The sequence below is a fragment of the Solea solea genome, chromosome 18 (assembly GCF_958295425.1).
Source record: "Solea solea chromosome 18, fSolSol10.1, whole genome shotgun sequence".
NCBI lineage: Eukaryota > Metazoa > Chordata > Actinopteri > Pleuronectiformes > Soleidae > Solea > Solea solea.
Window position 1 is genome coordinate 11,791,768 of NC_081151.1, and position 17,688 is coordinate 11,809,455.

Consider the following 17,688-nt stretch of genomic DNA (forward strand, 5'->3'; position numbering starts at 1 on the left):
CACGTTATCTGATTCTGCAATTGATGGAGGTGTCAGAAGCCTGACATGAACACTTTATTGCTCATAGCACTCTCCTGACTTTTGCACATGCCAAAGATGAAAGCCATGAGTCTGGTACAAGACATGCGGGAATAGCAGTACAGTAACGAGAGCCTTGGGGGACCGGCTTAATGAGGAGGATTAGTGAGCCATGATCGGGCTCTTGTGCGCTGCTGTAACGAGGGTGGTGAGGCTGGTAACAGTGAGGGTGAGATGGATGAGGGAGCCGGGCTTTGTCAGCTAGAGGACGGGCTCACCTCGTCTCCCAGGAAACTCTTATATGAGACAGAGGGTGTGCAGACCAATGGATGAGGCCAGATTGTAAAAGCTGACAAGTGCAATCAATAGATAACATGCTGTTATTAACTTGCTATCATCTTTTTGATATCGCGCTGAGATGCCACGAGGGAGGGAGGCAATTCCGGGCTTCAAGGAAATGTATTATGTCCTTTCCACACATAAATATCAAGATTTGTTTTGCGGCACAAACATAATCTGACCTTAGAGCTCTTCATTAATCTCTGTCTACTTAATTGCATTAATGTGCCTGTAATAAACTATCAAGGGGCCTCATATGACTTTACTGTTCCATGATAGAAGATAGGGCACATTCAAGATTACGGTTTTGTCATTGTGTAACATTCAGTTTATTAGATAAATTGTTAAAGAACGACATAAATAAAATATGGCATCGTACACACTATGTACACAGTGTAAACAAATGCTTTAAAAATAGATTATGGACATAAGAGTGCACTACAGGTCAGTGCATGGGTCACTCGCCGTGTGCGTACACTGTGGTTTCCTTGGGATAAATAATTTAATTTTTTTTCTGGCGTAATGGTGACATATTCATTTTTGTTTGTCAGGATTTCAATAATTGCTTTGACTAACACTGTGCCGTTACTCATTTGGATCATTCACAGATGATACTGATCTTCCAGATTTCAATCTCTGAATCAAGCTGGCCGAGATCCTGACATGAAGTGGTGTGTTTCTGCGAATACAGATGGCGAGGTTTAGAGCACAGAGTGAAGGTCATACTGAATATATTTTTTTATCAGAAGATATAGTGAACTTTTTATTTATTTATTTATTTCGGTCATGACATTTAGATCACTCATCACATAACATTGCAGTTCACACAATATACATAACCGAAAGGGAAAGCGGGAGAAGCAAAGCTTAACCAGTCCCGCCCCATTATCATCATACATTTCATTTCTTTTTTTTTTTATTTTGCTTATTTTTTTTTTTTTTTTTTTTTTTAATGACATTTTGACAAAGAAAACATGTTTCAGCATCCGGTAGCACTCAGAGATATAGTCTAGCTCTAGACAGTCAACTCAGACTCCATGTGTGTATGTACATGTGTCCATGGTGTTCCATCGCGCCGTTGCACCGTTTCCCCCAGTGTCTACAAATTTCTGTCTCTGACCTTTGTCATACTTTCTTTCTGTGTCAGTCTGTATCGATTAATAGTCATCTCTACATACTTCTTTTTAAATACACTCAGTTTTGCTGATTTTTTCATCTCCTCATCCAGATTGTTCCACTGTCTGACCCCCGTGACCGATACAGTAAAGGATTTTAATGTAGTTCTTACCCTTCTCTGCCTAAACCTCATGTTCCCTCTTAGATTGTGTCCCTCCCCTCTGTTCAGGAATAATGTCTGTAGATTGTGAGGGAGGTTTTTGTTGGCAGCCCTATAAATCATCTGTACTGTGCGGTATTTTATTAAGTCATAGAATTTGAGTATTTTTGATTTGGTAAATAGTTGATTTGTATGTTCTCTGTAACTGGCATGATGTAGGATTCTCAAGGCTCTTTTTTGGAGTATAAACAGGGGATAAGTAGTGGTTTTGTAAGTGTGTCCCCAGACCTCTGCGCAGTATTGTAGGTGTGGAGAGACTAGTGCGCAGTACAACAAGTACAGTGCCTTTTGGTTTAATAGTTTTTGTGCCCTCCAAAGTATGGACACACTCCTGGCCAGCTTGCCTTTTAACTGTTTGGTGTGTGGCTTCCAACTTAACATGTCATCAATAATCACTCCCAGCACTTTGTACTCTTTAACCCTTTCGATGTCCACTCCATTAACTTGTATGTTAATACTAGTCTTACATCCTTTTTTCCCATACAGCATATATTTAGTTTTCTCTAGATTTAGAGATAGTTTATTTATATTAAACCACACATGTAGCTTGGCCATTTCATTATTGACTGTTTCCACTAATTGGTTTAGGTCTTCCCCCGAACAGAAAATATTAGTATCATCTGCAAATAATGTTAATTTCAGAATATTGGATACCTTGCATATGTCATTAATGTATAGTATAAACAGTTTAGGGCCGAGCACTGATCCTTGTGGAACCCCACAAATTATGTCCAAGCAAGTCGATGTGCAATCTCCCATCTTAACATATTGAGATCTGTTGTGAAGATAACTCTTGACCCATTCCAGTGCTATGCCTCTTATACCGTATCTCTCCAGTTTAGCTATCAAAATATCATGGTTGATGGTGTCAAATGCCTTTTTCAGGTCTATGAATATTCCTATTGAATGTAATTTTTGATCAATGGTGTCAGTAATGGTTTCCACAGACTCAGTTAAAGCTAGAGCCGTCGAGTGGTTTCTTCTGAATCCATATTGGCTATCATATAGCAGATTGTGTTTGTTAATGAAGTTGTCTAGCCTTTCGTTAAATAGTTTCTCCAAAATTTTTGACAATTGTGGTAGTATTGAGACTGGTCTGTAATTTGTGAATTCATGTATGTCACCTTTCTTAAACAATGGCACTACTTTCGCCACTTTCATTTTGGTGGGAAATGTCCCAGTTTGAAATGACAGGTTGCAGATGTGTGTTAAGGGTGAAACGATTTCAACTATTACTTTCTTAATTAGCTTCATGTCGAGGTCGTCAACATCCGTGGATGTTTTTGCTACACATTTGTTGACCAGGTGTGTAATCTCTCTGTCCTTCACTGGGGTGAGAAACATTGTGCTTAGGTTTCTGTCTCTGTCCTTATCAAAGTGGTCCCAGTGAAGGAGTGAGTCAGGAATGTTCTTTGCCAAATTCGGCCCCACATTGACGAAAAATTCATTAAATCTTTCTGCTATGATTTCTTTGTTATCTTCCTTAGTGTTTTTGTCCTTGAAGTAGAGAGGATAGCTAGGTTTGGTGTTATTGCTTTTGATCACATCATTTAGAATGTCCCATAGTTTTTTAGTATAGCTCATGTTTTCTGCCAGCAGATTACTGTAGTATTCTTTTTTGCAGTCCTTTAGGATGCTATTTAGTTTGTTCCTATATTGTTTGTATCTCGTTTCTGAATGTTCTGTCCTTAATCTCATGTACTGTCTGTACAGGGTGTTTTTCTTCTTGCAGGCATTTATCAACGTTTTTGTTAACCATGGTTTCCCCTCCTTTTTCTGATTTGTGTGTCTTTTCATTACAGGACAGTGTCTATTATACAACGTGTTAAATATTTGCAAAAAGGAATCATAAGCATCATTTACATCTGTTTCTTTGTAGACCTCGTTCCAGTCCTGCCTCATTAGTTCGTTTTTCAGTGTAAGCATCCCTTTTTCAGTCCTGACCCTTCTGTATATATTTCTATTCGGTGTCTGTGTAACAGTGTGCTTCCAGTCATAGATAGCAAAGATTGGCAGGTGGTCGCTTATGTCGTTTATCAGTAGTCCTCTTGTTATGCCTGTCCCTATAATATTTGTGAAAATATTATCAATTAGGGTCGCACTGTGTGTCGTGAACCTGCTTGGACGTGTAATGAGGGGTTGTAGGCCCATCGTATACATCATATTAATGAAGTCATCAATCATCGTATTTCGTTTCGGGTTGAGTAAGTCAATGTTCACATCGCCACAGATAAAAACCCTCTTTTGGCTGGTCCCTGAAAACATCCTTCCCACACATTCATTGAAATCCTCTATCCTAGAGTCTGGTGCTCTATAAACACAGCTTAACACTATATTTCTGCCTTTCGTCACACAGATTTCAATTGTCACACATTCCATTACATGTTCAACAGCTTCAGACATATTGTGTACAATCTCATACTCAATGTTATTGTCAATGAACAGTGCCACTCCTCCCCCACCTTTATGTCTTCTGTTAATGTTGACCAATTTGTATCCATCCAGGTAAAAATCTGCGCCTTTATCCTCATTAATCCACGTTTCCGACACCGCAATGATGTTGAAAGCATTTTTGAATTGTTGTAGGTATTCCTTAATGTGGTCGAAGTTGGTGTATAGACTCCTGCTATTGAAGTGAATGAAAGACAATTTCCCATCCATCTCAATGCATTCGTTGAATTGGTCTTCAGTGTAGTACTGGCATTTCTCTGACACGTTTAGGTATAGATGGTTATCCGGGTCAATTATTTCATTTGGGTCTGTTAAGGTGTGGTTCACATGTTGATTTTTAGTCAGCTCCACATTTTCTTGCTCAGCAATCCTCTCTAATATTTCCATCATCGTTTTAGTCTGTGTAGTGACCCTTGACCTTTGCTGTGCTGTAGTTATGGAGTGTTCGTGAGCCATACCTTAGTTGTTGTATTCCTCCAGATCACCCTCACTCCTGATTTGCATTATTTTGACTTCTTCTGGTGTAGCTCCATTTGTTTTAATGTAGATTCTGCAGTTTGCCGTCCAGGTGTGTTGGATCTTGCCTCCTTTCTTCAGCTGACGTGCCTTTCTGGCGATGTCAGCATTCTTTTTGGTGAGATTCTCGTTGATGTAGACATCTTTCACAGTATATCAATAACTATATACTATTTACAATTTGACACCCTTATGTTTCAACCACACGTTTTTGTAATTGAAAGGTTTTACTTTAATCTAATGTCTTTGTCTACGTTATTGCTTTCACATTTCTTTGTCCCTCGGTTTGCGATCTATCAACGTAAACTAGAGTAACCCTTCATTGATTTCTTAGGTTTTAAAGCTTTTGTGTCAATATGTATCAGCATTCTCTCATTAAAGTCATATATAAGCCTGTTGACCTATTGGGACAATCTCAGAACCAACTGGTTATGGTCTGATAGATTGGCCTCTTGTGGCAATGGCCAATATTATGGCACTTCAGGTGTAGATCTCAAGTATTGGGGCAAAAAAGTAAAACTATGACCAGACACAACAAAAGGCCAGTGGTGGTGACAACAATTGCATTTAGATACACTCTGTCATTGTTTGGCAGGGAGGAGGGAGAAGGAGGGCACGCTTCTGAAAGACTGAGCGGTTCCGCTCTCCTTAGATCAATAGTTATCTGAACTCTTAATCATTCTTTTCCAATTATACTGTTTTTGGCCACCAGAAAGAAGTAGAGACGTGGTATGTTGTAGTACCTGTACAATTAACAACGTCTGCAAGAGGCAACAACACATCTCTTTGAATGTGTAGGAATGTGTTCATTTTACTGTCGCAAATATAATGTTCACACCAGCAACAGGAAGTACATGTATATGCACCAACAATGCATGTGAGCAGAGCAGGAGGGATTGGATTTTGGCTAAAGGGATCATCAATAACCTATTTTTACTCAAAAAAGTACTAATAGTAGTACTAATTTAGGCCAATTTATTAGACATGATGACTAATCAGTCTAATTACCTTCAACTCACATGCTGTGGTCCCCAAGAAACTGAATATTGGGCATTCTTACAGAGAATATATCTATATATATATATATATGTGTGTGTGTGTGTGTGTGTGTGTGTGTTCCTACCACCATATTGATTTCTGTAATTTTAATGCACCAAACAAAACAGAAATTAAAAACACATTAAAGCTGTGAAACTTGTAAAAGAGACAAAACACTGTGTAAACCCCTACTTCAGGGATTTTGTTTTTACTTTAAACTTCTTTTTTTTTCAATACCAAACCCACATTTAAAAGGCAGAGTGCACTGAAAACGGACTTGGCAGAGATGCCGGCAGTTTCTGGATCAAGCTCCCGCTTCTCTCGTCCAGCTAATACTTTTCTCTTGGCTCAGCTCTGTGGATGTAATTAAGTAAGCTTAGTCTAGGTTCATAGTGTAGTGTGTGTGTGACTGATTTTCTATAATTAGACTCCTGCATGAAGTTCTATCCAAGAGGAGATTTTAAAGACGACATTTCAGTTTTCAGTGGAAGGTCAACAGAAATTTCTCCAATTCCAGCAGCTTCTCTTGAGTTCTTACTGCAGAGGTTTATGTCTGACCGTGGTGTTTGAGCGAGAAGATGTCATGAGGGAGGAAGTCCCTGCAGTTTCCTTGCCCCAGATTTCATCAAATGCTCATTTCACTCTGGCCTGAGATTTCATCTTTTTTTTTCCCAGAATGTGTCTTGACACTCTTTGGATGCAATTTTAGGTTTGAGAAAAGTTTTCATCGATCCCTGTGAGAGAAGTCTTCAAAGGCACACCCAACAGCTCCGCGACATTTTCCAGAGAATCAACCCAATTTGGCTGCTTGATTGCCTTTTTTTGTATCTTTCTCTTTGTCTACCAATTGCAAACGGATGACTTTGCCTCCCCTATGGCACCTCAGTTGCCATCACTCACCTGAATCTGTTTTCTTCCACAGAAAGCAAAGTTGAAACAAGCATGGATTAACTCAATGTCATGGCAGCTTTGTCCATGGGATAATGGGCGACAATGAGCTCAGAACTGACAAATGGTGCCAGTGTCCTCCCAGAAAGAGAGAAGAGTTTGGTAAATCACTCTAGGTTTTTGTTAAGTGTATCATCCAATCACTGTGGTGCAAGCAGCGCAAAATCCTGACAGAAAATATGTGACGGGGTCTCGTTTTCGAAAAAGATGAAGAGAAAAATATCACATTTTTGAGAACAGATCATATAAAAAGTATAAAAACTTTCTCCAGCTGCAAAGAATGTGGATACTATTAATCCATGAATCTATCAATTCACTGACACTTTCAGTACAAAAACACATTATGTGACTGCAATGTTATCTTCACTGTGACGACTGATCTCTTTTCAGGGGTAATGCTAAAATGACGTCAATGCTTCTGCTCATTTGTGACCATTCAAATTGATTTGATTTCCCGGCAATGGGAAATGTAATGCACGTTGAGCACATGTCCATTCGGGCTGCGCGACGTATGGTTTGAGCGTCATCACCGCGATGTGCGCATGTGCGATAGTCACATAGCAGGACGTGCGATGTTTTCTCTTCTTTTGGAACATGTCAACTTTTGCTCGGCTTCAAAAAAAGCTCTGAGCCGAAGATGAGCGATAAACAAGAGGCAGAGACTCCCGGCAAAGTTTTTAAAAAAGCGACGACCAACAAATCTACCACTTTCTGTCATACACCTAAATACATTACAAGAAGGAAATGCACAATTCTGCTGCTACCCGAGTGAGGTCCATCTAACTGTAAGGTATTAACCGTCTCCAAGGTAAAGCATGGACAATCAACGACAGTTTTGTTCATTTGCACGTATCAAATCTGCTTGTACATGCAATTGGAGAATATACTGTATAAACTGTACATCACTGCACATTCATAAACCTCCATGCAGCAAAACATGGGCTTAGTTAATCACATTTCTTCTACCCCTGATGTATTTGCATATTTCTTGGAATTGAGTTGTTTTCATTTCTATTCATTTTGAGGGTGTTGGAGAGCTGACAGTGGAAGGCAGTATACTGTAGTAGTGTCTCTGGTTTATAATGCAAATGCCTGCATTTTACAAAGTCAAAAGTTCAACTGCTTAAATTCTAGTTGTGTCAGTTTTACTGTGACTTTGGATTTTTCTTTTTTTCTTTCTTTTACAAACATGGAGTGGTCAAATGTTACCTTGTACAGTTTATTTTCTTGTCGGACATTCCTCCAAATGAGTAATAATGAATAATTAAACCAGGTTTCTCATGTGCATTGTGTGGGAATCGGATAACTGATTAATTAGGTTATATACACCTATGGCGGTGGAAATATCTCGAAAATAATATTCATAAAATGCTCTCAGTTGGCAGTTTATACAAGACACTGAATACACTTACCTACACTGGCGCAGTGATAAAGATGCTAATAAGTTTGGTTGTAACATTAGCCCCAGGTGAGTTTTTACTCACAGCACATGTATAAGTAATAGGAAGCTAGCAGTCGAGAGATAATTGCAATTCACAGTCAGTGTGAACACACTGTGATGTACTGAGCACATCATTATTTGTAACATTTAGCTAATATAGATATGAATCAGGGGGAAACGTGAGACAAACCAGTTGCTTTATCTCTAAATCTCCGTAAAGCTGCAGATTGATTGATTGATTGATTAATATTTACTCAGTTTATCCAAGAGGAACATAACTATTCTATTAAAACGTATGCGGAACTTGATGTTCAGGAGCTTCATTGTGAATGTTTTTGGTGGACACATGTCAGTGTGAATATAGCACATCATACTCTGGTACTCACAGCAATCAGTGTTTTGGTCAGGTCAGGTATCCAAGCACATGCTGAGTCATTGCCAGAAGGTGGGACTCTGATTCATACGACAGCTTATTTCAGTTGCTGTCGCATCTGTCTCGGTCAGTCGTGTATAAGGTCACCCTGATGGAGAGAGCAGAGAGGGAGAAGTGAATCAAAGGAACGTATGACTAACCTGCAAATGTGCAGTTATTTGAACACAATTTCACTGGCGATTTTCCGTTGAGTATATTCTGCAAAAGCAAACAAACAGAGGACCTTTGGAATCACAAGGCAATCACTGTTCATTTCAGTCAGTCGAGTCAAAGCAGGCAACTATGACGTTGAGGACACTCTGGTCAGACATTAACACATTCAAATGCACGCTCTTTTCAGACAAGGTTTCAAAGGGGTCTGCTGAAGAAATTTGTTTTTTTTATATTTGTTTCATAGAAGGGACTAGTTGGTGTCCAATAATACGGCTTTAATCAATACCCGCATTAAACTTGCTGCACCTATGCCTGAGCACATGTCTTCCCAGATCCGACTGCTGCTTCTAGTCATAACAGGAGAAAATAAAAGCATACACAAAGTCAACTATTTTTTTTTCTGTTCTAGCTCCAGGCGTTGCCAGCCTGAGTGAGGCAATTAGTGCTCTGTTTACAGAACTTTAACTTTCTTGAAGTCTGCATCTGCCCGGATGTCTATGTTTGTCAGTCAGACAGTCGGGGAAGAACACTTAATCATACAAAAAGGCGAAAAGTGAAGGGAGTGAAGATGTGGACACAGCAAATACATTGGAGTCAGTGTGATAATGGATAATAAGTGCTATGTCACACTGGTGTAGCATGATGGAAAAGCTAACAGCTTAATCCCTGAAAATAGCCACCCTTTGCACTTTTTTTCATCAAAACCTTGCCTGCAGGCTTCCTCCAGAGATGTTCAACTTAGCAACACCTGCTCTGAGCTGAGCAGGTGAGGTTTCCTTACATTTCTCTTCACGACTTTACATGCTGCACAAGCTGACTCAACTTTATTTAAAGCAAAACAAAATCAAATACCACCTCCACCACCAACATAGTACAGAAAGAAGATTAACAAACATACATTTAAGATAGAAACCTTCTTAGAATAGAACTGAAGCACCATTGCCAGTGCTTTAATGAACAAAGAAAACAAGGTCATTTTTCACAATGGCATCTTCACCACTGCTTTCTTCTCGTCCTCGTCTTTGATTTGACCAATTAAAACAGGTTGACACTCTGTTTCCGAGTTCTTCTGTTTTTTATTGCTGGGAGTGCTTTACTTTAACTTGTTTGGCCTGGAGACTCGCGATCCAAGACAAGGATGATGGATACATGTGGGCCAGGCAATGCGCAGTTTGGTTGTTGCAAAAGGAAAAATCTCAGATGTGAAAACTTTCAAACGGAAGTAAAAAAAAAATAAAAATCTGGCAAACCATAGTGTCTCAGGAGGAAAACGCACTACTACTACACAGCAGTGGAAGGAATAATTCAAGAATCTCCTCACTTCATCAACAAACCCCCCTTGACAAACATCTGCACCCTTCGTCTTTTCACCCTGTAAACCCAGGACATAAACAATCTCTCTGTTCCACAACAACAGTTAGGCCGTAACTTATAAGAGTGCCCCCATTATTCCAAGGACATAAAACATCACATCTCTATCCGTTCTTTGCTCGTTTGCCCTCTGACACTACTTTGCTGTGTGACTGTGCTTTAAGACCACCTGACGATGCTTGGATTAAATTCTACAGGAAGACAACCCATTGCCTCCTTGTGTTGTTTTGACAGCGTGGCCACCGCCATAAATCGCAAAGTCAAGGTGACCTTCAGCTCGCACTGGAATGGTTTGCAGCCGAGTGTGAAGTGGTTAGCATGAGGACCAGCACATCTCAGTGTGAGGCCATGGTTCTCACCCAGAAAGAGGTGGAACGCTCACTCCAGCTAGAGGAGGAGTTGCTGCTCCTAGTAGAGGAGGTGAAGTATCTCGAGGTCTTGTACATGAGCTAAGGGAAAATGGAGGTGAACAGACCGACTGGAGTGACATCCTCATGACTCCCAAAAGTATAGATCTCTCAAAAATCGTCGCAAGCTGTGGATAATGAGTAAAACAATGGGATTGTGGATAAAAGCAGCCGTAATGACTTTTCCTCTAGAGGATGGTTGGACTCAGCTTTAGAGATGGGTTAAGGAGCTCGGACATCTGAGAGGAGCTCAAAGTAGAGCCACTGTTCTTTCACAAATAGGAGCTAACTTTGGACACCTCCCTGGAGAGGTATTTCAGCAGCAGAGATCACTACTCAGCTGGCTTGGGAATGCCTCAATATCCCCTTGGAAGAATTGGTGGAAATGACGAGTGAGAAAAGTGTCTGTTGAGACTGCTTTTCCCATGACCCTGACCCCGATAAGTGGATGAAGCTAAGGATTCTTATTATTCTTACTGCGCCTCCTGTTAAAAATATATGTTGTTTTTTTAATATGTTTAGTAAATTACAGTGAGATTATTGAGAACAACATAGAAGAACACGACACATGCACACTCTGGTGCATTAAACTCAATTAAATGTTCAATTCAACACATAAAAATGCTCTTTCTGATCCTGTGGTTTGTTGTTAAGATCAGATACTTTAAAAAAAATAACAACATGGCACTGTAGGATGCTCTTTGTCATCCTTTTGTTTCTACAAAGTTACCAGCATGGCACAGGACAGACACCTCCCTCAAGGTCTGGCTACTTTAAAGGACATGGACAGCAGATGTATATCTTTAAAGTTTTACAGTTTAAAGTTAAATGGATACCTCAAGTTTAATTTGGTGCAAATAACTGATGAAAAGCCATCCCTAATCATATCATACTATGGAAGCAAAAATATATATGTTGTTTTTTCAAAGGTTGCTCTGACTCATTAGAGTACACACAGTCCTTGGTACATTCATTGGATTTATAAATAAGACTTATGTATAAAACAACTTTCTATTATGCCATGTGATTTCTGCCACTGTCACAGTTGAAAAGCTGCAGAATATCCCCCGCAAAATCCCTTTGACAGGCTTGTTCTGTAGCGTGGGGTGTTACTAAGCCACAGAGATTTCCTGACTACCTTGGCTGTAGCGGTTTTCTTTTGCCAAGAAAAACCTCTGCTTTGATTCTGACAACACAATATGCTTAATGAGATGCCAGAGCCTGCAGGCGCTGTTCTCCATCCCTCCCTTCCTTCACCCACCTACAGCAACACAGGTGCCCACACTGCCTGGTGGTGGATATAACGCTTGTTTGAAGTTGTATAAGTTCAACGAGCATGCACTACAATTTCATGCCGTATAATTGAGACATGACTGTTGGCATTAATGACATAGGTCATCAACAGCTGCCAGTCTAGATTATGGTCGATGTAACACGATGAAACGTGGCGCAGTAAAAAAAAAAAAAAAAAAAAAAAAAAGCGTTTAAATGTGTGCCTGGACACAGTTTCAAGTGCAGATTCACGATCCTTGCATTACAGGTGAGAGGCCAAGAAGGTGATGAATATGCAGCAAAACAAAGAAAATGGTGGGTCAGGTGGTCAACCTGTTGTGTTATGAGTTTGTTGCAGTGCTCCAATCACAATCATTGCAATAGATTCTCCTCCTGCAAGCCAACAATATTGATGTAAAGCATATTAAAGACAATGATAATGCAATGAACGATGCACTCGCTCGTAAAATCAAGTAAGTTAAATACAAAGTGCATACAAAGACATTATTGGCATAAATCAATCACCACATACCTATTTCTGTGTATCCTATATTTACTCCTCTTAAGAAGACCTAGCTAGTTAAAGCTGAAATGTGTTGTACAGGCTACATTCCATACAGGGTTCCATGTTGGCTGCAGTCAGTTTCTTAGCATAAAACACAAAAGGAGCATGTTTATGTATGTCAGATAAATAAATGATTTCCCCAGTTGCTAAGAGCGAAATGTCTTAAGCTGTGCTTTAAAATTGCATCAACTTCATCAATCGATGTGCTTGGTCATTTATGCACTCATTAAGGGATCGATCAAGTTGAATAGAGGATGTCATTCACTACAAGAACATCAGGAGTCGCAGACACGATTCTAAATGGCAATAAAATAACCTACCGTAAATCAACATATGTACATAGACTGCAGTACATTTAACTGGGCTGCCATATGAGCAGTCTCACTCACACAGCAAACACACTCTTGCTTCAAATAATCTTAAGTATGAGTCTTGTTAATTGTCTAATATGAGGCACAGAGAACATATTGAATGAAACGTAAGCCACAGGTGGGCCCTTGGAATTTGCCTCCATTTTTATGAACACATGAGCCACTGAACGAATTGTGCATTCAAAATAAGTCACTGTAAACCTGGTGAAAATAATTTTATTGTGATCAAATATGAAACTACATGCTGAGATGTGGAAATTGCGTCAGTCTCTCGGGAGGAAATCATAGACAGTCTTCTATTTGCAAAATTAACTCCAATTTTGCCATACGTGGCATACTTTATCATCTTTTATCCTATAAATAGTAATGTAATTTGTAAATCAACATCATGTTCTTTTGAAGGCAACCGGAAACTAGTGAAATGACATCATTAACTTCTCAGGAAAATATTTACTGATGAATCATGACAAAAACAGTTGTTTTTTTAAACCATCACCGCCTGATGTTTATTCACCAAAATATTTGGAAAAGTGCATCTATTTTTGATGCACAGATGATTGAAATATTGACATTCCAGAAATATTAACATTCCATATTTAAATTCTTTCAGTATCACAATATATATCAGTAAAAGGAGGACGAATGCTGTAAGTGAAGATCCCGACAGAGCAAGATCTTCGCAAACAAGGGAGAGTGTGTGGCTTAAAGAGAGTGAGGAAAGGTCTGAAAATGTGTGTCAAGCTTTTAGTCTTACATTACTAATCATATAGTTAGCTCTAGCATTAACCCCAGGTGAGTATGGCCTTGGTCGTGCCGTGAACTCCCATAACTCCTGCAAGTGACATCCCAGGCCACATGAGTTTACGTGCATAAAATGGTGGCAACGCATTTCAATTAAGCACACACATGCAGTCCTGCAGCCAAATGTAATGTGTTCATAAAGTCAATTTATTACAAGATGAATTGTAATTAGCTGTTCATAGCCACACGTCAGTTCAAAGAGAGGACCAATTAAACATCTAATACAGCGAGTTAATAGACTGTTTCATTGATGTGGAATATATTGCTCCATTGTTTTGATCTGCAAAAAAAAATCAAATCAAATATTGTGCTATGTTGACCACAATGTATCCAAATGATAGCCTATGTATCTTGACTGTGTGTTATGCCCATCTGTATTTGTTGTGTTCCTCACAAGCTAAATATGTATAATCAAACATACTCTACAGCCATGCTAGCAGCTCTGCGAGGCTGCGCTTAATGTTGCATTCACACAATGTCAACAGAATAGGGGGAACAAGAAAAACAGCCCTCGGCATTCAAACCCATTCAACTCAAATTCATGCATTATTCCTCAGTGGTTAGTCCTAATGCTAACTTTGCAGCCATGTCAGATTAATGGACCAATTAGCTACTTCTGTTGTGTAACTTGTTTGTAGCAGTAAAACCAGTTTAAGAGCATGGCTCCTACAAAATAAGACAAATAGACTGTATTAGTATTAATATTGGATTTCATTTTGATATACAAGTCAGTGATGGTACACACACAATGCAGCCATTCAGCCAACTAATCTGCCTTAGCACCATTGATGCTTTAAGCAAAATGATTGTGTCGCAATGCTGAAAAGTTAACACTGGCAAGGTATGATTGGTCTGCATAACATACTGTATGATTCTTTTTGAACATGATAACATGCTAAAGTCTGCTGATTGGCATAAGATTAATGTGAAGCCATGGTATGTTGTCATAGGACTGCATATAGATTATCCAGTTATACAACTCAGTGTCTGACCCTCCCTGCTCCCCTGCTATGTACAAGTGTATTATGGCAAAGTGGCAAATTATGTGTATACAGGAAGGGGGGGGGTAACCCATTTGTTGCAGTATTCACCATTAGATGTCACTAATTTGTACACAAGGTGACAGTTTGAGAGGAAATCCATACATCCTAAGATGCTTCTTTCTCTTTGTCCTGTCTTTCACACGGCTCCCTGTATCCTCCTTGTGTGCTTTCTTACACGTTTGTCTGAACCATCAAAGCGCTGGTGATACTGTCCTCCCAAATAACATCACACCTCTCTCTTGCTGCCTGTCATAATAACCTGACATGTTACTCAGTAGTGTACTGTGACAGTCTCAGTCTCCATCTGCAGGGACTTGCCCATGACACCTTGGCTGCAAATGAGATGTCTCAAAGACCACAGGTTTAGAAAGAATGCAAAGCACGTACCGCTGCCCTGCTGTTGGCAGTGTTTTGATCCAAGTGCTGGACGGGTAAGACTGGTGGTCCTTTTGAATGCTAATGAACGATCTCTTCAAAAAGGTAAGACTTCTTAAGGTCACCTTAACTACTGAGCAAGATGTTAAAGATGACTTTACATGGCATCAAAGTACTCGCACAATATATAGTCACGTCCTCAGCACAACTCAGCTGGTTGGAAATGCATGTCAGGTCAATGGTGTTGGATGAGAATGAAACAGAATGACTTTTTGCAAGGAAGGAAGTTAAAATTCTACCATAGAGTTGTTTCCTTTTCCTCTGGTCAACGCTAATCATCGTGCTGTTTCACCAGTGCAAATGGTCCGCTGCCAATAACAACACTGTTTTCTGAATAAATCACACCACTTCTCACTGCTCTCTCAGTTATATTGCTACATATGCATAATCTGTGCTGTAACTGCAGCCAGGCAACCTATTCAAACTGCTGTTAGAAGCCTTTCAGACCACCTCCGCATTGAGCCTACCATGTTTTCTACAACACTGCAGGCCCAGAGCAGGGGAGGTGAAACCTGGCCTGCTGTTGGCTCTATCTTTAGCCCTGCATCAACGTTGACGCGTCGCGTGGTTTGCTTGAGTGGGCCTTCATAATTCATCTGTGTTTGAGCAGAAATCAGTTTGAAAGGAATTAATGCTACGCTGGCTCAAGCGATCAGTCATTTAGTCATTACCACTGTGCTTTACAGTTGCAACCAATCTCGGAGCACCAGCTCCCTTGTGAATACAGATCACAGTGCTGTGATGCTGAACATTGTCATTCAGTTTAAAGATTGAAAGTACATTTTCAAGGATTGGAGAAAGCATCTGTAGCGAAGTGATGGATGTCTACGAATTTGCAAATGCTATGCTCGGTCGCTCTACATGCGTGTATATTATACTTCAGCACAGAAAGCAAATATATGTAGTTGGTAGAAAATGGTATTAGAGACCACACTTCAATTTGTTAACAGCAGCTTGCCACAGAGAAGCTGCCAGTAGACGAATGTTCACAGATATTCACAAGTACGAGTAGCACGAGTAGGAAATAAATGGCTACAGCAGTGTCAACAGCCTGCTAGTGACTGTAGTTAACACAGAAACAAATAATTCAGCTAATTTAAAAAGGAAAAATGGTGACACACATTGCATCTGTTCTCACTTGATAAAAAAAGAAAAAAACATACCATGAATGCATGTCACAAAATAAGGTATAATTTAGGCTATTTATGTAGTATGAATAAACGCTATATGTTGTTTGTTATTCCACAGCGCTATATAATTAATCATGATGGAGGAGTCCAACGGTAAAATGTATGCTAAATTCTAAGAAGTTGAGAGTTATATAATTGAGTTAAAACTGTGTCAAATAGCTCTCTACTCTCAGAGACTCATGTCACTGACCAACACTTTGTATAGCTTTAAATCTGGGAGGATTTTATCAAGTATTCTAAAACACAGACCTCCACAAGGAACACAGTCTTGTGAGGTTAGGTTAAAGAGTAAATGCCCACCATCATGCAGTTCATGAGGTGGCTGGAGAGGAGGGAAGGGAACAATGCCCAGGAAACAACCTTTAAGACCAGCTTGGTGGAGGTAAGCCAAAATACTAAGCTTGGCAGAAGGCAGAAGTACTATAATATTTGCTGTTAGGAATTTTAACGTTTATAAAGCACATCTAAGTATGAAAAAATGGTATTATAAAGATTTAGGTTGAAATGTTATAGGCAGGCTGTATTTTCTCTCTGTACATTCATCCGTGTACTGACAAAATAAAAAACATTTCAGACCAAACCCCTTTTTATTTCAAATTGTGCATAGTTGCTGGTGTTTGCCTTTTGTCAGAGCGTCTGACAGTCAGTGACACAAAAGTCACGATGTACCTTTCAGAGCATGAGACTGAGACATTGCAAGGAGCTGCAAACCAGCGAGATCCTGTAAAATGTGTCAGAAGGCACTGCTCCGCACCCCGCGAGTGTGATGCATCTGAGAGATGAGTCTGTGTATTCAGGGCCGGCTCTACCTAATTTTGTGCCCTAGGCGAGATTGCTCTCCGGCGCCCCACCCCCCCCCCCCCCCCCCGTGTGTGTGTTGGGGAGGGGGCGCTCCCGAGGGCTTGGACGGCCTTTTCATGTCGTTAATAACAAAAGCTTCACCTGTCTGTGACCTGACCTCTGATCCCTGCTCTGACCCTGAGGTCACCCGTCATGTGATTCAGCAGCACCACATTTTAGGAACATTATTGTTTATTCATTTGTTAATATTTATTATTTTCAAGAGAGAACACACAAATGAGGGCGACTGGGAATAGAAAATCATTTTTATTTTCATTGTTTTAAAAAATTTAAAACAATGAAAATTTGTTTTCATTGAAAAAAAAAAAAAAAATATTTTTTTTTTTTTTTTTTTAAAAAGCCTCGCGGCGCCCCTCCAGCAGGTGGCGCTCTAGGCGACCGCCTATATCGCCTATGCCAAGAGCCGGCCCTGTGTGTATTTATAGACTCATTTGCATGCGAGATATATTATGAAGCTGCATACAGTAATTTACTGTGTTAGTTGAGCCCTCCGGTGCCGAACACAAGACGGGATATTTGAGCTGATGACAAGTACACAAGTGCTATGCATTATGTATGCGAGGGTAATGCCACATTTCAAAATTCCAAAATTCGTTGTTGTGAGATCTGTAGAGGTTGTTGAGATGAGGCTTACATAAAGAGTCTAAGCTTGAAGCTCATGTTTGCCCCCTGCCAGGTTGTAATGTATTCTGTTCTGTA

The 17,688-nt window shown here is 39.9% G+C and overlaps 1 protein-coding gene across 2 annotated transcripts in view; it reads right to left on the reverse strand.

The window, feature by feature from the left end:
- The window catches only part of LOC131445010 (leucine-rich repeat and fibronectin type-III domain-containing protein 2), a 165,529-nt gene that overhangs the window by 70,366 nt on the left and 77,475 nt on the right, over positions 1-17,688 (reverse strand). For both annotated transcript variants that reach the window (XM_058615770.1, XM_058615771.1), the window contains one exon: positions 8,474-8,608. The gene's annotated coding sequence lies outside the window, so the exon portion shown is untranslated. The remainder of the gene's footprint in view (positions 1-8,473; positions 8,609-17,688) is intronic.